This window comes from Triticum urartu, chromosome 7 (genome assembly GCF_003073215.2).
Source record: "Triticum urartu cultivar G1812 chromosome 7, Tu2.1, whole genome shotgun sequence".
NCBI lineage: Eukaryota > Viridiplantae > Streptophyta > Magnoliopsida > Poales > Poaceae > Triticum > Triticum urartu.
Window position 1 is genome coordinate 369738817 of NC_053028.1, and position 15460 is coordinate 369754276.

Sequence of the window (15460 nt, forward strand, 5' to 3'; positions counted from 1 at the left end):
AGTTTGATGACTTTATGGTTACGTAAGAAGACTTCAATGCTTATGTTGGTAGATAATTGAAACGCAATGTTGATATGCTTGAACACTTGAGTGATTATATGTCTAGAGTTAAAGGTGAGCTTAAACTCATTAGTAAACATGCTTCTATGGTTACCACACAAGTAGAACAAGTACTTGAGGCTCAGAATGATTTGCTCAATGAATTGAATAATAAGAAAAATGAAAATGCTGTTAGAGTTATGACTAGAGGGGGTAAAATGACTCAGGAACCTTTGTATCCTGAGGGTCACCCCAAGAGAGTTGAGCAAGATTCTCAGAGAATTAATATTGATGCACCTAGTCCTTCTAAGAAGAAGAAAAAGAAAAATGATAGGACTTTGCATGCTTCTAGTGAACCTGTTGTTGACACACCTGAGAATCCGAATGATATTTCTATTTCTGATGCTGAGACACAATCCGGTAATGAACATGAACCTAGTGATAATGTTAATGATGATGTTCATGTTGATGCTCAACCTAGCAATGATAATGATGTAGAGATTGGACCTGCTGTTGATCTTGATAACCCACAATCAAAGAGTCAACATTATGATAAGAGAGACTTTGTTGCTAGGAATCACGGTAAGGAAAGAGAACCATGGGTTTAGAAACCCATGCCTTTTCCTCCTAAACCATCCAAGAAAAAGGATGATGAGGATTTTAAGCACTTTGCTGAAATGATTAGACCTATCTTTTTCCGTATGCGTCTGACTGATATGCTCAAAATGAATCCTTATGCTAAGTATATGAAAGATATTGTTACTAATAAAAGAAAGATACCGGAAGCTGAAATTTCCATGATGCTTGCTAGTTATACTTTTAAGGGTGGAATACCAAAGAAGCTAGGAGATTCAGGAGTACCAACTATACCATGCTCCATTAAAAGAAACTATGTTAAAACTTCTTTATGTGATCTTGGAGCCGGTGTTAGTGTTATGCCTCTCTCTTTATATCATAGACTTGATTTGAATAAGTTGACACCTATTGAAATATCTTTGCAAATGGCCGATAAATCAACTAATATACCTGTCGGTATTTGTGAGGATGTGCCTGTTGTGGTTGCAAACGTTATTATTTTAACAGACTTTGTTATTCTTGATATTCCCGAGGACGATAGTATGTCAATTATCCTTGGTAGACCCTTTTTGAATACTGCAGGGGCTGTTATTGATTGCAACAAAGGCAATGTCACTTTTCATGTTAATGGTAATGAGCATACGGTACACTTTCCGAGGAAACAACCTCAAGTCCACAGTATCAATTCTATTGGAAAATTTTCAACAATCACTATTGGAGGTTTTGAGTTTCCTCTTCTCACTATAAAGAAGAAATATGATATTCTTATTGTTGGGGATGTGCATATCCCAGTTGAGGTAACCTAGTGTTATTCGAAATTTCTCTGGTTTCATGCGATTCCGAATGAGTTTGTTAACAAGACTTTATCAACCTTGTTAGTGGATTCCTTTTGATGAGCATGGGATGGATGAAGTTAGAAAGCACAACTCACTGTACCCTCTTTTTACTTTCTATTATTTATATTAAATAAAGTGAAAATAGTATTTCCTGGCTGTTTTCTGAATTATCCTTGCAATAAAAATACCCCAAAAATAAAAGTTTTCCAAATGCGCTGAAAATGAAATATGATTTTTCCCAGAATTATTAAGAATTATTGGCACTGAGAACACATCAGGGGGACCCACCGTGTGCCCACGAGGATGGAGGGCATGCCCTACCCCCTGGGTGCGCCCCCTACCTCGTGGACCCCACGTGGGTCCCCTCCACTTATCCTTGCACCCACACACTTCATCTTCCTCCAGAAAAAATCACCCACCAGCTCAAACCCGAGTTCTGGCTCATCTTGCTGCCATTTTCGATCTCCTTGCTCAAAGCTCCATTCACAAAACTGCTTTGGGGGATTGTTCTTCGGTATGTGACTCCTCCAACGGTCCAATTAGTTTTTGTTCTAGTGCTTTATTTATTACAAATTTTTTCTACTTAGGTGACCCTATTCTTGAGCTTGCATTTCAAATTTATGTGGTCAAAAGTAGTTTTAATGCATGATATAGCCTCTAGGCACTTGTAGAGTAGTTGCTATCAATTTTGTCGAGTTTGGTTCACTTTTATTTTGAGTCACTAAAAATTTCAGAAAAATATGAAGAGATTTTTGAGGGGCTCGTCGAGCCAAAGCTCTAAAGATAAACAAAGTGAAGAGAATAAGAAGCCCAAGTATAATCTCCCTCGTACTGCGGAGGTTCGGCCATGTGAATGGGCTTGTGATGACTTCTTGAGAGAAACCGGGATTTATGAAGTTTTTTATTATTTGGCGAAGAATGCAGGCCTCACCGACTTCCTCCACGACCAGCGCGAACAGTATCTCTTACTCACCAATATTTTTGTGCAAAATTTTCATTTCCATGCTAGGAGATCACCACCTTCGGTGGAATTTTATTTATATGATGAGCATAAGGAGATGTCACTTTATGATTTTTACTGGGTTTGTAGGATACCTTTGAGGGCAGCATAAAGGAACCACATCGTAATGATGTGGAGGGATTTATTGATACAATTGCTGTAGGGGAAACGAGGAAAGTTTCCGATGCAAGAATCACTAGCATACACTTTCCTGTTCTACGTTACTTTGCAATATTTGCTAGTAGATGCTTAATTGGTCGCGAGAACTGTGGAAATCTTAGTGCCCCGGATATTGTTATTTTGTGCCATGCTTTTTTCGTGATACTACTTTTAGTTTAGGCGCTATTGTTGCTAAACATTAAATCTGAACCGTACAAAGGGTCCCATTTTGGGAGGCATATTCGCCTCGCGCCTTGCTGCACATTTTAACATACCTACTAGGCATTATGAGAAAGAGGAAAAGCCACTGCGTCATATTTTGCTAGATTATAAGAGCATGGTAGCACATGATTTTATTGCTAAGCATAAGAAGAAGATGCTTAACTATAGGCTGATATTTGATAAGAAACACTTTGAGACTATTACCTTGACTACTCCTTCTTTGTTCAACATATTTTCAGGCACGTACTTTATTTCACCGGAGGCCGTTCAGGCATACCGGAGCCTGACATCAGCTCCGGAGCCAGAGCCACTATCTGATCCTCACCGTCAGTCTGTTTATCAGTAGGATCCGGGGGAGATCGCCAACCAGTGGCACCCCGAAGACCCTCCTCAGTACACCGGAGAGGGCAGTTTTGATGCATGGGCATAGACCAACTTAGCCAAAAGCCTAAGCTTGGGGGAGTACGTATTCCTCACCGACATTACATTCATGTTCACACACTCATGCCAGTTGTCGGTGCTCATACTTTTTCATTGTATCATCCATGCTAGTTTATTTTATTTTTAAGCTTTCTTCTTGTGTGTTTGAAAAACCTTAAGAAAAACTAAAATAAATTAGTTGTAGCTTTTAGTTAGTTTACTTTCCATGCTTGTAGTAGTAGTAATTAAAAAGAAAACCCAAAAAGATTTGTTTTTCTTTTGCTTGTTGGGAGCTTTCCCGTGTAAATAGTTTTGTTTATTTTCTTTTCTTTGGGGGTCGAGAGGAGAAGACCATAATGAAAATGTTGAGTGGCTCTAATATGCATTATTGTTTATCTAACAAAGAGCCCATATCACCTTGTCTTCTCCCATGTATTGAATGCCTGCAGATTTCAGATTAGTCCAATGCACGTGCACTATTATTTTTATCCACAATATTCAAACATGCAACTGAAAGGCAATAATGACGATATATGATGAACTGATTGAGATGAGAGAAGCTGGTATGAACTCGACCTCTCTTGTTTTTGTAAATATGATTATTTCATCGTTCCTGATTCAACCTATTATGAATGAAACATGTTTGCAATGACAATTAGAGATTATAGTTGCTCATGCCATGCTTAAGTAGCTAGGAGTTTGTAATGGTTTATCTTGCGTGCCGACATGCTATTAAAATGGTTGTGATGTGGTATGATAGGGTGGTATCCTCCTTTGAACGATTCGAGTGGCTTGACTTGGCACATGTTCACGCATGTAGTTGAAACAAAATCAACATAGCCTCCATGATATTTACGTTCATGGTGAATTATATCCTACTCATTCTTGCATTCGGTGTTAATTAATTTTAATGCATGTTCATGACTGTTGTCGCTCTCTAGCTGGTCGCTTCCCAGTCTCGTTCTAGCCTTCACTTGTACTAAGCAGGAATACTGCTTGTGCATCCAACTCCATGAACCCCAAAAGTTATTCCATATGAGTCCACCATACCTTCCTATATACGGTATCTACCTGCCATTCCAAGTAAATTTGTATGTGCCAAACTCTAAACCTTAAAATAAGCATTCTGTTTTGTATGATCGAATAGCTCATGTATCAACTAGGGCTGTCTGTATCTTCCATGCTAGGCGGGTTATTCTCAAGAGGAGTGGACTCCGCTCCTCACTCACGAGAAAATGGCTGGTCACCGGGATGCCCAGTCCCTTGCTCAAACCAAATCAAAATAATTGCAAACAAAACTCCCCCAGGATTATTGTTAGTTGGAGGCACCCGTTGTTTCGGGCAAGCCATGGATTGATGCTTGTTGGTGGTGGGGGAGTATAAACTTTGCCATTTTGCTTGGGAACCGCCTATAATGTGTGTAGCATGGAAGATATCGAGATCTCTTGGTTGTTATGTTGACAATGAAAGTATACCACTCAAAATATTGTTCACCTCTATTTCAAAACTGAGCTCTGGCACCTCTACAAATCCCTGCTTCCCTCTGCGAAGGGCCTATCCATTTACTTTTATGTTGAGTCATTATCCTCTTATTAAAAAGCACCAGTTGGAGAGCATCGCTGTCATTTGCATGTATTATTATTAGTTTACATTGAGTATGACTGGATCTCTTTTACCATGAATTACAATTTCCAGTCGGCCCTTGATCTTCAGGGGTTCACTACATTTATGTTTTGCGGTTTCAAAAAGGGCTAGCGAGATACCATCTTGTTATATCATATTATGATTGTTTTGAGAAAGTGTTGTCATCCGAGATTTGTTATTATTGCTCGCTAGTTTATTTTGCCATTGATGTGAGTAAACATGAGACCTAAATGTTATTGTGAATATGGTTAGTTCATAATCTTTGCTGAAAACTTGAATGCTAGCTTTACATATTTACAACAACAAGAGCAAACAGAGTTTGTAAAAGTTTTTCTTTATCACTTTCAGTTTATGAACTGAATTGCTTGAGAACAAGCAAAGGTTTAAGCTTGGGGGAGTTGATACGTCTCCAACATATCTACTTTTCCAAACACTTTTGCCCTTGTTTTGGACTCTAACTTGCATGATTTGAATGGAACTAACCCGGACTGATGCTATTTTCAGCAGAATTGCCATGGTGTTATGTTTGTGCAGAAATAAAAGTTCTTGGAATGACCTGAAAATCAACGGAGATTATTTTTGGAATATATAAAAATACTGGCGAAAGAATCAAGGCCAGGGGGCCCACACCCTGTCCACGAGGGTGGGGGTGGCGCCTACCCCCCTGGGCATGCGCCCTGCCTCGTGGGCCCCCCGGTGCTCCTCCTCCTAAACCATCCAAGAAAAAGGATGATGAGGATTTTGAGCGCTTTGCTGAAATGATTAGACCTATCTTTTGCCATATGCGCCTGACTGATATGCTTAAAATGAATCCTTATGCTAAGTATATGAAAGATTTTGTTACTAATAAAAGAAAGATACTGGAAGCTAAAATTTTCACCATGCTTGCTAATTATACTTTTAAGGGTGGAATACCAAAGAAGCTAGGAGATCCAAGAGTACCAACTATACCATGCTCCATTAAAAGAAACTATGTTAAAACTGCTTTATGTGATCTTGGAGCCGGTGTTAGTGTTATGCCTCTCTTTATATCGTAGATTTGATTTGAATAAGTTGACACCTACTGAAATATCTTTGCAAATGGTCGATAAATCAACTACTATACCTATCAGTATTTGTGAGGATGTGCCTGTTGTGGTTGCACACGTTACTATTTTAACGGACTTTGTTATTCTTGATATTCCCGATGACGATAGTATGTTGATTATCCTTGGTAGACCCTTTTTGAATACTATAGGGGCTGTTATTGATTGCAACAGAGGCAATGTCACTTTTCATGTTAATGGTAATGAGAATACGGTACACTTTTCGAGGAAACAACCTCAAGTCCACAGTATCAATTCTATTGGAAAAATTTTAACAATCACTATTGGAGGTTTTGAGTTTCCTCTTCTCACTGTCAAGAAGAAATATGATATTCTTATTGTTGGGTATGTGCATATCCCAGTTGAGGTAACCTAGTGTTATTCGAAATTTCTCCGGTTTCATGCGATTCCAAATGAATTTGTTAACAAGAGTTGATCAACCTTGTTAGTGGATTCCTTTTGATGAGCATGGGATGGATGAAGTTAGAAAGCACAACTCGCTGTACCCTCTTTTTACTTTCTATTATTTATATTAAATAAAGTGAAAATAGTATTTTCTGTCTGTTTTCTGTATTATCCTTGCAATGAAAATACCTCGAAAATAAAAGTTCTGCAAATGCCCTGAAAATGAAACAAGATTTTTCCCAGAATATTTAAGAATTATTGGCACTGAGAACACATCAGGGGGACCCACCGTGTGCCCACGAGGGTGGAGGGCATGCCCTACCCCCTGGGCGCGCCCCTGCCTCATGGACCCCACGTGGGTCCCCTCCACTTATCCTTGCACCCACACACTTCATCTTCCTGCAGAAAAAAATCACCCACTAGCTCAAACCCGAGTTCTAGCTCATCTTGCTGCCATTTTCGATCTCCTTTCTCAAAGCTCCATTCACAAAACTGCTTTGGGGGATTGTTCTTCGGTATGTGACTCCTCCAACGGTCCAATTAGCTTTTGTTCTAGTGCTTTATTTATTGCAAAATTTCGCTGCTTAGGTGACCCTGTTCTTGAGCTTGCATGTCAAATTTATGTGGTCAAAAGTAGTTTTAATGCATGATCTAGCCTCTAGGCACTTGTAGGAGTAGTTGCTATCAATTTTGTTGAGTTGGGTTCACTTTTATTTTGAGTCACTAAAAATTTCAGAAAAATATGAAGAGATTTTTTAGGGGCTCGTCGAGCCGAAGCTCTAAAGATAAGCAAAGTGAAGAGAATAAGAAGGCCAAGTATAATCTCCCTCGTACTGCGAAGGTTCGGCCGTGTGAATGGCCTTGTGATGAGTTCTTGAGAGAAGCCGAGATTTATGAAGTTTTTTATTATTTGGCTGAGAATGCAGGTCGCACCGACTTCCTCCACGACCAGTGTGAACAGTATCTCTTACTCACCAATATTTTTGTGCAAAATTTTCATTTCCATGCTAGGAGATCACCACCTTTGGTGGAATTTTATTTATACGATGAGCATAAGGAGATGTCACTTTATGATTTTTGCTGGGTTTGTAGGATACCCTTTGAGGGCAGCATAGAGGAACCACATCGTAATGATGTGGAGGGATTTATTGATACAATTGTTGTAGGGGAAAAGAGGAAAGTTTCCGATGCAAGAATCACCAGCATACATTTTCCTGTTCTATGTTACTTTGCAATATTTGCTAGTAGATGCTTAATTGGTCGCAGGAACTATGGAAATCTTAGTGCCCCGGATATTGTTATTTTCCGCCATGCTTTGTTTCATGATACTACTTTTAGTTTATGCGCTATTGTTGCTAAACATTAAATCTGAACCGTACAAAGGGTCCCGTCTTGGGTGGCATCTTCACCTCGCGCCTTGCTGCACACTTTAACATACCTATTAGGCATTATGGGAAAGAGGAAAAGCTGCTTCCTCATATTTTGCTAGATTATAAGAGCATGGTAGAACATGATTTTATTGTTAAGCATAAGAAGAAGATGCTTAACTATAGACTGATATTTGATAAGAAACACTTTGAGACTATTACCTTGCCTGCTCCCTCTTTGTTCAACATATTTGCAGGCACGTACTTTATTTTGCGGGAGGCCGTTTAGGCATACCAGAGCCTGACATCAACTCCAGAGCCAGAGCCACTATCTGATCCTCACCGTCAGTCTGTTTATTACTGGGATCCGGAGGAGATCGCCAACCAGTGGCACCCCGAAGACCCTCCTCAATACACCGGAGAGGGCATTTTTGTTCCGTGGGCATAGACCAACTTAGGCCAAAAGCCTAAGCTTGGGGGAGTACGTATTCCTCACCGACATTACATTCATGTTCACACACTCATGCCAGTTGTCGGTGCTCATACTTTTTCATTGTATAATCCATGCAGTTTATTTTCTTTTTAAACTTTCTTCTTGTGCGTTTGAAAAACCTTAAGAAAAACTAAAAAAAATTAGTTGTAGCTTTTAGTTAGTTTACTTTCCATGCTTGTAGTAGTAGTAATTAAAAAGAAAACCCAAAAAGATTTGTTTTTCTTTTGCTTGTTGGGAGCTTTCCCGTGTAAATAGTTTTGTTTATTTTCTTTTCTTTGGGGGTCGAGAGGAGAAGACCATAATGAAAATGTTGAGTGGCTCTCATATGCATTATTGTTGATCTAACAAAGAGCCCATATTACCTTGTCTTCTCCCATGTATTGAATGCTTGCAGATTCCAGCTTAGTTCAATGAACATGCACTATTATTTTTATACACACTATTCGATTGTGCAAGTGAAAGGCAATAATGACGATATATGATGAACTGATTGAGATGAGAGAAGCTGGTATGAACTCGACCTCTCTTGTTTTTGTAAATATGATTAGTTCATCATTCCTGATTCAGCCTATTATGAATGAAACATGTTTGCAATGACAATTAGAGATTATAGTTGCTCATGTCATGCTTAAGTAGCTAGGAGTTTATAATGGTTTATCTTGCGTGCCAACATGCTATTAAAATGGTTGTGATGTGGTATGATAGGGTGGTATCCTCCTTTGAACAATTCGAGTGGCTTGACTTGGCACATGTTCACGCATGTATTTGAACAAAATCAACATAGCCTCCACGATATTTATGTTCATGGTGAATTATATCCTACTCATGCTTGCATTCGGTGTTAATTAATTTTAATGCATGTTCATGACTGTTGTCTCTCTCTAGTTGGTCGCTTCCCAGTCTCTTTCTAGACTTCACTTGTACTAAGCAGGAATACTGCTTGTGCATCCAACTCCATGAACCCCAAAAGTTATTCCATATGAGTCCACCATACCTTCCTATATACGGTATCTACCTGTCGTTCCAAGTAAATTTGTATGTGCCAAACTCTAAACTTCAAATAAACATTCTATTTTGTATGCTCGAATAGCTCATGTATCAACTAGGGCTGTGTGTATCTTCCATGCTAGGCGGGTTATTCTCAAGAGGAGTGGACTCCGCTCCTCACTCACGAGAAAATGGCTGGTCACCGGGATGCCCAGCCCCTTGTTCAAACCAAATCAAAATAATTGCAAACAAAACTCCCCCAGGATTATTGTTAGTTGGAGGCACCCGTTGTTTCGGGCAAGCCATGGATTGATGCTTGTTGGTGGTGGGGGAGTATAAACTTTGCCATTTTGCTTGGGAACCGCCTATAATGTGTGTAGCATGGAAGATATCGAGATCTCTTGGTTGTTATGTTGACAATGAAAGTATACCACTCAAAATATTGTTCACCTCTATTTCAAAACCGAGCTCTGGCACCTCTACAAATCCCTGCTTCCCTCTGCGAAGGGCCTATCCATTTACTTTTATGTTGAGTCATTATCCTCTTATTAAAAAGCACCAGTTGGAGAGCATCGCTGTCATTTGCATGTATTATTATTAGTTTACATTGAGTATGACTGGATCTCTTTTACCATGAATTACAATTTCCAGTCGGCCCTTGATCTTCAGGGGTTCACTGCATTTATGTTTTGCGGTCTCAAAAAGGGCTAGCGAGATACCATCTTGTTATATCATATTATGATTGTTTTGAGAAAGTGTTGTCATCCGAGATTTATTATTATTGCTCGCTAGTTGATTTTGCCATTGATATGAGTAAACATTAGACCTAAATGTTATTGTGAATATGGTTAGTTCATAATCTTTGCTGAAAACTTGAATGCTGGCTTTACATATTTACAACAACAAGAGCAAACAGAGTTTGTAAAAGTTTTTCTTTATCACTTTCAGTTTATGAACTGAATTTCTTGAGGACAAGCAAAGGTTTAAGCTTGGGGGAGTTGATACATATCCAACGTATCTACTTTTCCAAACACTTTTGCCCTTGTTTTGGACTCCAACTTGCATGATTTGAATGGAACTAACCCGGGATGATGCTGTTCTCAGTAGAATTGCCATGGTGTTATTTTTGTGCAGAAATAAAAGTTCTTGGAATGACCTGAAAATCAACGGAGATTATTTTTGGAATATATAAAAATACTGGCAAAAGAATCAAGGCCAGGGGGCCCACACCCTGTCCACGAGGGTGGGGGGCGCGCCCCCTGCCTCGTGGGCCCCTTGGTGCTCCTCTGACCTCAACTCCAACTCTATATATTCGTGTTCGAGGAGAAAAAAATAGGAGAGAAGGATTCATCACGTTTTACGATACGGAGCCGCCGCCAATCCCAAATCTCTCTCAGGAGGGCTGATCTGGAGTCCGTTCGGGGCTCTGGAGAGGGGAATCCATCGCCATCATCATCATCAACCTTCCTCCATCACCAATTTAACGATGCTCACCACCGTGCGTGAGTAATTCCATCATAGGCTTGGTGGACGATGATGGGTTGGATGATATTTATCATGTAATCGAGTTAGTTTTGTTAGGGTTTGATCCCTAGTATCCACTATGTTCTGAGATTGATGTTGCTATGACTTTGCTATGCTTAATGCTTGTCACTAGGGCCCGAGTGCCATGATTTCAGATCTGAACCTATTATTTTTTCATGAATATATGTGAGTTCTTGATCCTATCTTGCAAGTATATAGTCACCTATTATGTGTTATGATCCGTTACCCCGAAGTGACAATAATCAGGATACTTACCGGTGATGACCGTAGTTTGAGGAGTTCATGTATTCACTAAGTGTTAATGCTTTGGTACGGTACTCTATTAAAAGGAGGCCTTAATATTCCTTAGTTTCCAATAGGACCCCGCTGCCACGGGAGGGTAGGACAAAAGGTGTCATGCAAGTTCTTTTCCATAAGCACGTATGACTATATTCGGAATACATGCCTACATTACCTTGATGAACTGAAGCTAGTTCTGTGTCACCCTATGTTATAACTATTGCATGAAGAATCGCATCTGACATAATTATCCATCACTGATCCGTTGGCTACGAGCTTTTCACATATTGTTCTTCGCTTATTTACTTTTCCGTTGCCTACGAGCTTTTCACATATTGTTCTCCGCTTATTTACTTTTCCATTGCTATTGTTACAATCACTATAAAACCAAACTTCTACCATTACTTTTGCCACCGTTACCACTACTATCATATTGCTTTGCTACTAAATACTTTGCTGTAGATATTAAGTTTCTAGGTGTGGTTGAATTGACAACTCAGTTGCTAATACTTGAGAATATTCTTTAGCTCTTCCTGTGTCGAATCAATAAATTTAGGTTGAATACTCTACCATCGAAAACTATTGCGATCCCCTATACTTGTGAGTTATCACACCTCAGTAGAGAAAGCCGAAAACTGACTGTCATGATGCGGCGAGAGCTGGTCAGCTATTTGGAGGTCAAAATCTGTTGCGATTTTTTCCCACATTATGCGATGGATCAGCCTCTAGCCGATCTGGTGTCTATAGAACCCTAGTCCGGATTAACAAATACTAACTAGGGGCTGCGCCTACATTTCTATTGTCAAACTCCTATGGCTAAGTGAGGATTATAAAGCCACATAGTCCGATTGCCTGGTTTGTTGCGCTAAACACCTCCTTCAAGGACCAAACTCTTGGATCAAGAGTGTTTAGGTTCCAACCCGAACACCCTCGTACTACCTATGTGGGGGCTGAAGCCGACGACTGGCCAACTCTCAGACTTAATAAAACGGACGCACAGGAGGCAAAATTTTAAACAAACAACAAGTATTATATTACATATCAGCTTTGTTTCATAATACAGGACGGGATAACATGAATGTCTTCCTTCAAAGATAATGTCTTTTGCGCACTGGCCCTCTACAAGGTGGGATCCCTTCAGGACATCATCAAAATACCGCTCGGGCGTGCAGTTCTCCTTGCCCGCGGGCGATCCCTCGGTCGGGAGCTTGACGGCGTCCATCTTCGCCCACTACACCTTGACACGGGCGAAGGCCATCCGCACACCTTTGATGGAGACTGGCCGCTTTCTCGCATCAAGTCGAGGGCAGGCATCGACTAGCCGCTTCACGAGCCCAAAGTAGCTGCTGGGTATGGCTTCGGCAGGCCACAGACGGATTATCAAATCCTTCATGGCCGATTCGGCCACCCTATGCAGTTCGGTCAGCTGTTTCAGCTGATCGCTAAAGGGCACCGGATGCTCTGGCGCAAGGTATTGCAACCAGAACAACTTCTCCGTTGAGCTCCCCTCTTTGGCTCGAAAGAACTCCGCAGCATCAGTAACACTGCGCGGCAGATCTACAAACGCCCCTGGAGAACTACAAATCCGGGTCAGTAAGAGGTACCTTTTCTTCACATATTTGCTCTGCATAATAAAGGCCTTACCCGCTGCGATTTTCCTGGCCTCCTGGATTTCATGGAGGGCGCCTTGGGCTTCAACCCGGGCCTCTTGTGCGCTTTGGTAGGCCTTAGCAAGTTTGGACTCTTGGTTCGCAATCTTGCGCTCCAAGGACTCGCATTTGTTTACGTCCTCCCGGAGCTCCTACTGGACCTCCCCGACCCTTGCCTCGTGTTCTTCGTTGGCGGCTTGTTCCTTTGCCGCTCTCTTCTGGGCCTCGGCCAGAACGCTCTTGAGGGTCTCCACCTTGGTCGCAACTCTTGCGAAATATCCTGATAACATGATCAACACAAACAATTCATATCTTTCTATATTGGAATAGGCCATTGCATACCTTGCTCGTCCTCTAGTTGTTTTTTCACACGGCCGAGCTCTTCCTCGGCCAGCTCCAGACTCTGCTTCAGTTTGGAGACTTCGGTAGAATGGGAGGTGGTAGCCAGCATCGACACCTGCTTATTCACATAGACACATATGGTTAGTCTCATGCGAAAATTATTTGATCCTCTATCCGGCTTTTCTTTTCGAATACCGGACAGTGTCTCAGGGGCTACCGTCTATACTATGACATCCTTTTTGCATAATTAAGTCGCATACATCAAAGCCTATTACAAGGCTGGTGCAGGCTTCAATCAGTCCGCTCTTAGCAGATTGAACCCTCTCAACCACCGTACCCATAAGGATACGGTGTTCCTCAACAATGGAAGCACTTTGCAGTGCTTCCAGTAGAGTACCCGGTGCCTCTGGATGGACAGAGGTCACCGGCGGAATAGGTGCACCTCCTTCTTTCGAAGGAGGCTGCTTGCCTGATTCCGGAGCCATATGGGCCTCTGGAATAGTATTCGGCTGGGGGCCGAATTGGACATGGCCCCCATCGCTAGTCTCCAGGGGGATTTGCTCCCCCATGTGTCCGGCGGCCGAGGTATCACCCTCTGGAACCACCCTGACGGCCTCCTGTACCTCTCCCTGGCCTAGGAAGGTCCTTCGGGACAACACCTCGGCGTCGTCCATGGCCTTGGGAGAGGAGGCCGCCGGAAGCGACCCACTATCCATCACCTTTGGATCCAGGGAATTCCCCAAAGATGAGGATCACTGGGGGCGGGCGTGGGCCGTACTGCATTGCATGATTCGACATATTAAAACAACGAAGTAAAGAAGTTAGATATATGTGTATATAAGTGCCTTTGAGTACTTACGATTTGGCCAGGGGCTTCTCCCTGGGGCGCCACTCGGAGCTCCTATCAGTGTCCAACGTGGAGTTATCCCTGAGGGAGACCCTCCCCTTCTTGGATGCCTCTGCCTCCAGATCTCTGGAGGCCGTCCTCTTCTTCCTTCCCCCCTCAGGGGGATAGTTGCTTTCTTCCTCCTACTCCTCGTCCTTGGTGGCGGGGGAGGAGTGGGTTTCGGCATCTTCGGATGTCACGTCCGAAGTGCCTTTACGGCGAAGGCCGTCTCTTCCCGCCTGGCCCCTCTTCACGGCCTTCTTCTTCGGCGCCTGGTAGGGCGCTGGAACCAGCATCTTCGTCAGAAGTGGGATAGCTGGGTTTTCAGGCAACGAAGCCGGACACTGGATCCGCTCCGCTTTCTTTATCCATCTCTGAAAAGACAAATGGAGAAACTTAGACATCTTCCTCGAATGCACAAGAAGATATACACCTTGGAGTATGAAGGACTTAACGGACTGGCTAGATGGGTCAGGTCGTATCCCGGTCCTCGGATGTCTACGGCCACGTCCGATTGGCCTTGAAAAGCACCTTCCAGATATCTTTGTGCATGGAGCCGAAGAACTATCGCAAGGTCTGGTGCTTGGCCAGATCGAACTCCCACATATGGCAAGTCCAACTTTGGCAGGGAAGGATCCGTCAAAAAAGCATCACCTGGATCACATTGACGAGCTTGATGTTCTTGTCCACCATGATCTTGACGTGCGCCTGTAGCGCTGATATCTCGTCTGACGACGACCAGTCCAGGACCTTTTTTAGCCAGGAGGTAAGCCACATTGGGGGCCCAGACTTGAATTCAGGAGTCCCGGCCCAGGTGGTGTCACGGGGCTCAGTGACATAGAACCACTGCTTCTGCCACCCCTTGATGGTTTCCACAAAGGTTCCAGTGGGCCACGTGACATTGGATAGTTTGCTCACCATTGCACCTACGCACTCTGCGTGTTGACCATCCATCACTTTTGGCTTCACATTGAAGATGTTTAGCCATAATCCGAAGTGGGGTGGGATGCGGAGGAAGGCCTCACACAGGACAATGAATGCCGAGATGTTGAGGAAAGAATTCGGGGCTAGATCATGGAAATCTAGCTCGTAGTAGAACATGAGTCCATGGACGAAGGGGTGGAGGGGAAATCCTAACCCACAGATGAAGTGGGAGATGAATACCACCCTCTCATTGTGCTCCGGGGTGGGGATGATCTGCCCCTTGGCTGGAAGCCCGTGGGCGATTCCTTGGGCCAAGTACCCCGCTTCCCGGAGCTCCGTGATGTTCCCCTCGATGACGGAGGAGGCCATCCACTTTCCCTAAGTTCCGGATCCGGACATGGTCGGAGTGCTTTTTGGAGGCGGGAAGAATGGAAGCTTGGGCGCTGGAGCTCGAGAACAGATGGGAAGAGAGGAAGAAGGCGTGGGTGAAAGAATGGATCTTTATCCTCTTATAAAGGCAGCGAATGTCAAGCACCTCCCCACTCGCCTTAAAAATCACCTATTCCGCAAGGGTCATGCGAACGGCGCGGTTGGATTACCCA